Source organism: Athene cunicularia (assembly GCF_003259725.1).
Source record: "Athene cunicularia isolate RWA chromosome 7 unlocalized genomic scaffold, athCun1 chr7_part1, whole genome shotgun sequence".
Lineage (NCBI taxonomy): Eukaryota > Metazoa > Chordata > Aves > Strigiformes > Strigidae > Athene > Athene cunicularia.
Window position 1 is genome coordinate 33,261,151 of NW_020799107.1, and position 8,875 is coordinate 33,270,025.

The following is an 8,875-nucleotide window of genomic DNA, read 5'->3' on the forward strand; positions in this document are numbered from 1 at the left end:
AAAAAAAAAAAAAAAAAAAAAAAAAAAAAAAAATATATATATATATATATATATATATGTTCTGTACTAGAAGGGCATAGCTCTTGGTGACATTGCCAGAGCCAAAGTGCTGCCCAGTGCTCTGTGTGTTGAGTGTTCATATGCATGGCCATTCTTCTTAGCAAGTAGTCCCAGGTGCTTATGGACTCTGCATCTCTCCTCTGTCTTTGCAGATTAGTGCTTTTGGGAGGAGAAGGAGGGTGCTGTATGCTGCTGCTCTTCATAAAGGTCACCGCTCCCAAAAGGATCAGTAACATCACGGGCACCGTTACCCTTGCGCAAGGTATTCCAAAGTCTCCAAAACATAATGGCTCTCAGTAATTTCTTCCCTGTCAGCTGCAGGATAAAAATCTGTGGTTTTGGTGGTGGTTTGGTTTGTTGGTTTTTTGGTTTTTTTTTTAATGTGCAGAATTTCTGTGAGCATTCTTCCCAATAGGGGGGGGGGGGGGGAGAGACAAATTATTTTGAAGTGGTCACGTTCCTCATTGTCTATTTAATTCCCAACACAAATGGACGATTCCACAGATATTTATCAAGCTAAAGAAGGTTTTTGGTGCTGGTAGACGGCTCACAAAGCAGAATCATGCAGGTTGCAATTTTATATTCAACATCTCTCAAGTGATAAAATAGAATGTCTTCCATTTTAGAGAACAGTACCAGTAATAAAACAATATCTAGAGATTATAGAGGAATAATCTGTAAACAAACGGGTGATGGTAAGTCACCTTTGGGAGACCAATACATCATCCTGGCATTGCCTCAAAATATTTAGTTGTTAGATACAGGGATAGTTTGTACGATGGATACTCCCCTTCTTCTGGCCCATATGCCTAACCAGTGGAATTGGCAAAAGGTGTCAGGTTTCTGATTCATCCAAAAAATGTACTGAAAATCAGCTTCAATCTGTGATTATTTTAGCTCTTGAAAGCAGTTATTTAAAAGAAAATGGTTCAAGCACAACCAAAGATAAGAGATAGAAAGCCCTTTCATTTTTCTACATCAATGTCAGTGGAACAATGTCATTTTATATCAGGGGAACATCTGCCTATCAGTGACAGATTAAAAATCTGAGATTTGACTAAATTAATCATTTTTATTTTGGGAAAAATGTCTGTGAAGTATCACATAGCACAGACATTAGTATGCGTTATGTCTCTGAAATCCACACTTCTGTCTTTTTCAAATGTATTGGGAAGACCATTATAGATTTAGTCCTAACCCTGTCTTGGAGAGAATTGTGAGCTAATTTGTATTTTACAACTATAATATCAACAGAGGCCTACGAAGATATGTAGAAACACTGGAGAAATATTGGGAAATAGCAAAGAAATACCTTTACAGATTGACAGAATTTACTGGAAAATAATAATCTGAGGCTGCATAAATTCACCTCATATCTCAAATGCTTAATACAAATAATAAAGTTTTAATTAGGAGAAAGTCTTCTAAATTCTGTGTAACTCTTTTCAAACTTTGCAATTTTTTTTATTTTTTTTTTTTCTGGCATAGGAGCTTCTTCAGTAGGCATATTTTGAGAACAGTTGCTGGCAATATAAACTGCGTGCATTCCCAGCAAAGCATTTTTGCAAATGCACATCCATAATCCAAATTAAAGATGAAAACAGGGCATAATTAATTCCAAAGTGAAAGCAGAGGCAACAGAAATATTTGGAGTGCTGATTTTAGTTAAGTAAGAAGATAATAAAATATATGGCAGCCGAAGCCAACAGAAAAAAAAAAAAAAATCTAGCATAAGAATATGTTAATGTGCATTTAGCAAGGTAGCAAAGAGCTGACAGATGGGGTAAGGTCAAAGAGTTCAGATCATCTCTGGGACCCCTGTATTAGGGAAATCAAGGCTCACGACACTCACGAAGCCTGGAAGCCTTGGTTTTGACTTTATCTACTGCTATGATCTTACAGGCACGAATGCGCACCCACCACATTGAATGTTTTCCTATAAATCTATGAGAAGCCAGTATAAGCTCTGTGTTGACTGTGACGCATGACTGTACTTGTTCATTACAGGTAGATGGATAATTACTGCCTTTAGACACCATTTAGACTTTAACTGGAGGTTGCTCACACCTAATAAGAGGCTCTTGAGGCAGCAAAAGTACCTGGATTTGAATAGGGTTGGAAGGTAATCTCCATCGATCTGCCACCATGTGCCTGAGGTGGGTGTTCCAGCCACTGCTTTAGTCAGGTTATGATGTGAATTCTCTGATTTCCCTATCAGAGATTATTAAACTGTATAAACCCCTTGACCCACCCCATTTATTGGTCTGGAGGTTGTCAAAACCCCTGACCAAGCAGGAATACCTTGTTGTGGAGCAGTTTTCTTGCTCCTTCAATGGGAGTGAAGTTGAGTGACTCAAAGGATACTGAATTTTGAACCCGGACTCTTTACAAGTGTATATGGATATATATTCCTCAACACAAGTGGCAGACGGCAAAGGAAAATTTATGTCAGACCCACATAACTACAACTCCTTCACCTCAGACCTCTGGTGAAACAGCCCAGTGCTTCATTTTTCCTTAGATCAGATCTGAGGGAAGGGAGACTTTGTCCAGTTATGAAGCAACACCAAAGGGGGGTGAATCACAACTTTCCACCCAAGCTTTTCCTTAATTTGTAAAAGATTTGGCCACGAAAAAAAAATAAAATAGTTGAGCCTCAATTGTTATTTGCAATTTTTATTGTAAACCAATGTTTTTTTTCTTGCTCAGAATTGTGCTGCTCCCTCATCACCTTATCTGGCGTCTGTCAGAAGGATGTGTTGACTTCAGATGCATGGGCAGCTCCCATTGAATTCAGTGGCACTTCTTAACCACAAGGATTCAATTATCTGCTGTTAATGGCCCATCCATTCTGAAAACACCTATTGCTTTCTCTAAGTATTCTCTTAACTCATCCCAGTATTGACTAGGTTTATCTGGAAAAGATATCTGCTGAGCATGCTGTCGGATAACACTTACCAGTGTAGCCTTTTCTTCTTTTGATGTTCTCTAATTCTTATTTTTAGTAAAATTCTTACCTTTTCTACCGTGGTGCATGTACCGCTGTGTTTCTGTCTGGGCATGAATCTCAGAAAAATGTGCAAAACTTTAACTTCAATGATATCCCTTAGAAAATATCGTCACAATTTGAAGCGATATCTCTGGGAGAAGCAAGGAAGACTGTGGTTAACTCTAGCTCGATACCAAAATGCCACCAGCTCTTAAAACCTCAGATGGAAAAGGCACAGTTCCCCATTTTAACATTTCACCCCAAAGGATGCCAGCACCTGCAGTACATAGCCTTAAAGTAATTTCTTTCACAGAAAGTTTAAAAGCTGAGTCAATGCTGCCGGGATTGCTAACTTTTCAGCTCAGGGAGTCTGAGGCTATCAAGGTGGGTGCCTGGGCCAGAGATAAAGAAAACCTGCAAAGTATGAAAAAACTCTGGCTCTTTCCTCCACACAACACACCAAAGCCATGGGTTTTTTTTCCATTTCTTGTCTTAGCAGCTGCCCCCTTCTATGTGGGCACCTAATGGCTGCATCCTCACACCATCCATAAAAAGTTGCGTATGTTCCGTATTCAAACACCAGTGAGTCTCCCCGACGGCAGCAGCTTCGTACGAACGGCACATCATTTTCCTTCTCCAACCAGTCTACGGAAAATTGAAGTCTTTCACATGTTCACCTTGACAGATCTAGGTTAGCAGGATCCCTGACAGCCCAGCTGTCTTGTGTCCCTATGTCTCTATTTGGACGCAGACAGCATATTTTAGGAGGGGCAGAAAGAAGAACAAGAACAGCTACTTTGCCCTTCTGAAAGAGCTGTGGTTTTATGAAATCCTGCCAGCCGAGCGGTGCCACACTTTCTGCTGCTGCCTTGTCACTGCCAAACAGGTTCACCCTCCCGATACGTGGCTGACATTCTGAGATGCAGAAATGGGAGTTGTCCCTGTTTCTCTGTTTACATGTTTCATGCACTTGCTAATTACTTCAGAGCATAGTTAAATCTTACTTTGCAAACCATATTATGCAAGGTATTGTTTTTGTCTTTGTTCCCGGCAAATGTAGTGTGTTGTTTCTTTTGGCACAGAACATCGAGGTAGTCTCTGTGCTAGCTGTTATTATTTATTTATCAGTTCAGTGGCTCTGCTGTGCTAAGGCAAATAAAAGGCATTGTCTTTTGCCACAGGGGACAACACTGCATTTAAATGCTTTAGTTTACTGATTGATCCTTATTAATATAAATTTATAGGTTCTAGGCAGGACATTTCCCCATTCATTAAAAATGCATGGTAGAAAAACAAATTGCACGTGGTACTTCAAATCAGAGCCTTTCCAGTTATAAGGCAGGGAGAAGTTTTCATGGAGTTGTTCGTTCATTTTTCAGCCTCAGACCTCAGGTCACGGTGCTCCTGCGTGGCACATGCGGGTCTCCTGAGCGTGACTAACTGACAATACACGTGTTCAGACTGCTATTTCAGTTGTTGGTCAGTTCGAGCCACATTCTTTATCCCATTCCAGTGTTATGCACAGGCCTGCTCTTTGAGCAGTGAACGACGTTAATAAAATCTAATTTTGGCCTGTACAAAGTTTTCATAGTCAGATTAAGCAGGGATGTGAAATTCTCCTTCTTTGACACTGCTGGCGTGATCCCAGGGCTTTACACTTACACGGATATAAAAGTCCTTTAGCACACTGTAGCACTTCCCACACAAGAATAAGCTCTTCCAGAACACGTATGCGGCAGCTCCCATTTGTTTGCACTTTCTCCGCAGTTGTTTTACAGTCCTTTAAGAAGGTGTGACAGAGCCAAGTGAAACCTGCTGGAAAAGGGGGAGACTGGCTGGTGTCTGCAGGGATGGGCACCGGGGGCTTGGCACGACAGGGCCCCCACTGTGAAGAGCTAGGGAGCACTGGGAGTCAAGTTTTGGGCTAAAGACATGCACACTAAGGATTGATATAGATGTACCTTCAGCTTAACCTCCATGGAAATATTGCACAGTCTTTTTTTTTTTTTTTTTTTTTTTTTTTTTTCCCCTCTAATTGCTGTAATATATGGAACTGAGTAAGTCTACTTTGTTATTCTAGCATGAAGTATCTTTCACATTAATCATCATGTCCCTGCAGCCCACTAAAGTCCCCATGCTAATTTGAATTAATCACTCCATTCTGGGCAGGTATCTCATTGTATAGTCTTTCATTATTCCTATAATTTGTTTTGGTTTGTTGGTTATTTCCTTTTTTTCTTCAGATATATGGGAGATGCCAAACAGAAGCTGGGGGTAGACAGGCAGCCATAGAGCATACATGCATTAGTTTTTCAGCTGTGTTTATAAATTACCAAATAATGCAGAAGATGCAGTGGTTGCACTGTGAGTGCAGCAGTCATCACGAAGTGAGATGGTGCACAGGTGTTCGGACTCAGACAAGGGGATGAATTTCTGTCTGCTATTCCAATAGGGTGCTCGATCTCTGAATCTGTTGGAGGAGGAGGAATGGCAATGGGTTGAAATAAAAAATGTTATTTATATTCTTGACAGCACTGATCTGAAGTAACTTACTGGGTGAGGCGAAATGGCTGAGCTCACAGGCGTTGACTGGTGAGAAAGAATGATGGCACAAACTGCTCACTGGTGGTTGAAATTAAGTCTAAGAAGGTCTGTTTTCTTAAAGACCTTTGCTGAGCTCATCTCTGTTTTGTAACAGCAAAACGCTGACCTAAGACTTCACCTCAACATAAAGCAATGAGTTGCTCTCGTCATCTGAAAATGGGTTCCTGGCTGTGTTAGTAGGAAAACTCTTGTGTTTAGAGGTCCCAAGTGGATATAATTAAGTGGAAAACTAGGTGGTACCCAGCAGCCTTTACTGATCTATGGGATGCAAGGTAGAAGAGCCTGGTGGGCAACACCGACTCAGCTCTTCAAGGACCCTCTGTAGGGCTTGTGATGGCATCTGTTCTCCTTCAGGTGGTTCTTACTGGGAGCTCTTGAGTGAGTCCGCATGGAAATTCAGAAGGGCTCTGTCTGAAAGGCAAACAACTCTTAGCCCAGGTAGCATTCCCAGGTGGAGAAGGAGGAGGGCAGACAGGTGGCTGTCACCAGAGCTCTGCCAAGCAGCTTCCAAGCCCTGAAGGCAGCGGCCACCACGTTCCACACCCTGAGTCTCCAGATGTATTCAGTGGGTTAGAAAACTATCAGACTTTTACAGTCATATTATAAATCATTCACCTTGAGATGAACCTTAATGTCTGTTCTGACAAGCCTTCATAGCACAATCTGCGTTACTTGCCTTGTAAAAGGCAAGTAGATTTTAAGCAGTGGCCAGTGCATCTTTTCTACCCCTTTATTCCGTTCACCTAAGGAAAGGTGTCTGGCTGTGATGTGTTTTATTTGTAGACCAATGTAGCTGACAGATGCGTGAAGTTTTAGGGTAGTGCACTGAGCATGGGAGCTGGAGAAGAACGAGCAGGAAGAGCTGGGAAAAGGGGAGGGAGGTGGCCCCATATCTGTGAGGGAACAAAACAACATCATGGCAAGTAAGGGTATTCCACTGGCGTATTTAAACTTTCTGGAGAAGGAGATCAGATGTTCCACGTCTGGGAATGAGTGTCCATATCGATATTTTTGTATAACATTTAAATCTGATGAATCATACAATTAATGACTGTGTAGGATATTTCTGGTTGGTGTGGGCTTTGAAGACCCATGCTTCTAAAAAATCCTATAAGAGCAAATTCTTGTGTTGATTTAACTCCTACTAATTATAGCATGGGAGGAAACAGTCTGTCAGAGAAGCATCCAGTCAAGGGGATTCTCATACATTTTCTCACCTCTCCAGGAAGAAGTAGGATTTAACTAGGACTAAGGTCACTTTTCATGTGCATCATTGCAGCATAATGTAAATTCCAAAAAAATCATGGCTGAATAAAGCTGGTTTTGAGGATTTAACCCTTAACTTGTCAAGCTCATCACCCTTATTAAACCAGTAAGAGGGTCCTTGGTGAACTGAATGCAAACTGTGTACTTTAGCTAAGGCGAGTTCTGTACCTGTGTGTTCTTGTTCAGAAAGGTCTGGTGCCTGTGATTAGGCAGACCACTTTTTAAAGACTTTCAAGTGTCAAACTCTGCACTTTCCACCATTATCTTTTTTAAAAGTTTTGTTAAATAGGGCATTGCACTTGCAAAGCCTTTCTTGTTCTGACATTTCTGAGTAATTCAGATTGAGTTTCAGTCTGCTGGGTTTATTTGCATTTCAAAGACCCAGGAAGTGAGCTGCAGAGCCAGGCACTTCTTGAGTTTGGGACTTAAAAAAAAAAAAAAAAGAAAAGAAAAAAAAAATCAAAACTCTTTGGCAAGTGTTAGCTGAAATGCTGACTCCTCAGTGACGTCATGCCTTTGTAACCTGCCTCAGTGTCTAGTTTAGGATTTCTGAAGTGAAACACAGCAAGTGGAGAAGGGCAAGGAGAATTTGGCTGACAGGAGATTAGAAGGACAAAGCTGGATCTAAAGGGAACATGATCCTCCATGCATCCCTGAAATGCCTGGCTGAGGATCAGAGAGATGTGGAAGTGTACCTGCTTGTTGGGACCCTTTATGAGTGCACAGGGTTTATAATAAACTGCCAGGTCTACTATATCTTTCATTAGCTAACTGAATGGGTTTTTTGGGTCTCAAGTGAAGATGACACAGAGCTAATACTCTGCTAACCTGGATCCTGCCTTGGAGCCAACAATAGGCTGCCAAGACTTGATGAAGGGCTACAGAAAAAAAAAAAAAAAACACTTAAGCCTATGTTCCAGTAGCAACAAAGGAAAATGGGGACAAAAGATGAGAAAAAACTGTAACTTTGGGTTTGGTGTTGGGTTATTTATTTATTTATTTATTTAATTTGCAAAACTCAGCAAAACCTATCACTGAGCACAAGTCCTTTAGATCTCTGTTCCATGTCCTATCCCTGGATTGTACCAGCTTTATATGAATTCTTCAGATAGCTGTAGTGAAATAAAATGTCATCTTTAGATGTCACTAATGATGGAATAGTAAACACACCTTTATTTACGTATTTTAGTATTTCAAATACTTTCACTGAGACGGGAAATCAACCATACTTGGATTTGCCAACGTATCTATTTGATGTCAGGGTAGTGTTGAGGAGCACTCAGAAATTTGTTCATGGTAACGGTTGTTACAAAGCGATGGTATATTGTATTAGTTAAACCCTGAATTTTGGTGTTATTAGATAACTAAACTGAGCCTGGAACCAAAGGTTAAGGAATATAATTACACAGATGCTCTTGTGCGCTCTGTTAAAATATTGGCAAGATGTTTTTTTTGGTCCAGATTTCTTCTGGTCAGTTGGAATATCCATGGATTATTCTAATACTATATTATAATAATATAATAATGAATACTTACATATAGAAGTTATATTAACTGTTATGATAGCTGCTTTGCCAGACATTTAATAATTCTGACGTGGAACTAATAAAACCCCCCTTTTTATTAAAATTATCTTGATTACTACAGGAATGAAACCATTGATGTATAATTTTCAGAAAATCAAAGGACATTCTTAATCTTAGTGATATTAGACAAAATAACACTCAGAACAAAAGTTCTTTTAATGAACTTGAGAAAATAGGATGATATTTAAAAAAACCAATGTTTACCTAAAATTCACATTACACAGCCTGACTATGGGTAGAAGTTGTTTCTTTTTGTTGTTCTGTACTTTTTTGTAATCTCTTATTGGGATGAAAATTGAAAATAACAGATTTCCCAGGAAAATTTATTTCATATTAAACTTTTTACGTTCATGCTTTTGAAGTATTTGTT

General features: G+C 40.0%; 1 long non-coding RNA gene across 1 annotated transcript in view; it reads left to right on the top strand.

Moving 5' to 3' along the window:
* The window catches only part of LOC113482244, a 28,118-nt gene that overhangs the window by 431 nt on the left and 18,812 nt on the right, over positions 1–8,875 (top strand). Inside the window, exons 2-3 of the long non-coding RNA XR_003398802.1 lie at positions 213–322; positions 2,068–2,216. This is a non-coding gene — a long non-coding RNA (uncharacterized LOC113482244). The remainder of the gene's footprint in view (positions 1–212; positions 323–2,067; positions 2,217–8,875) is intronic.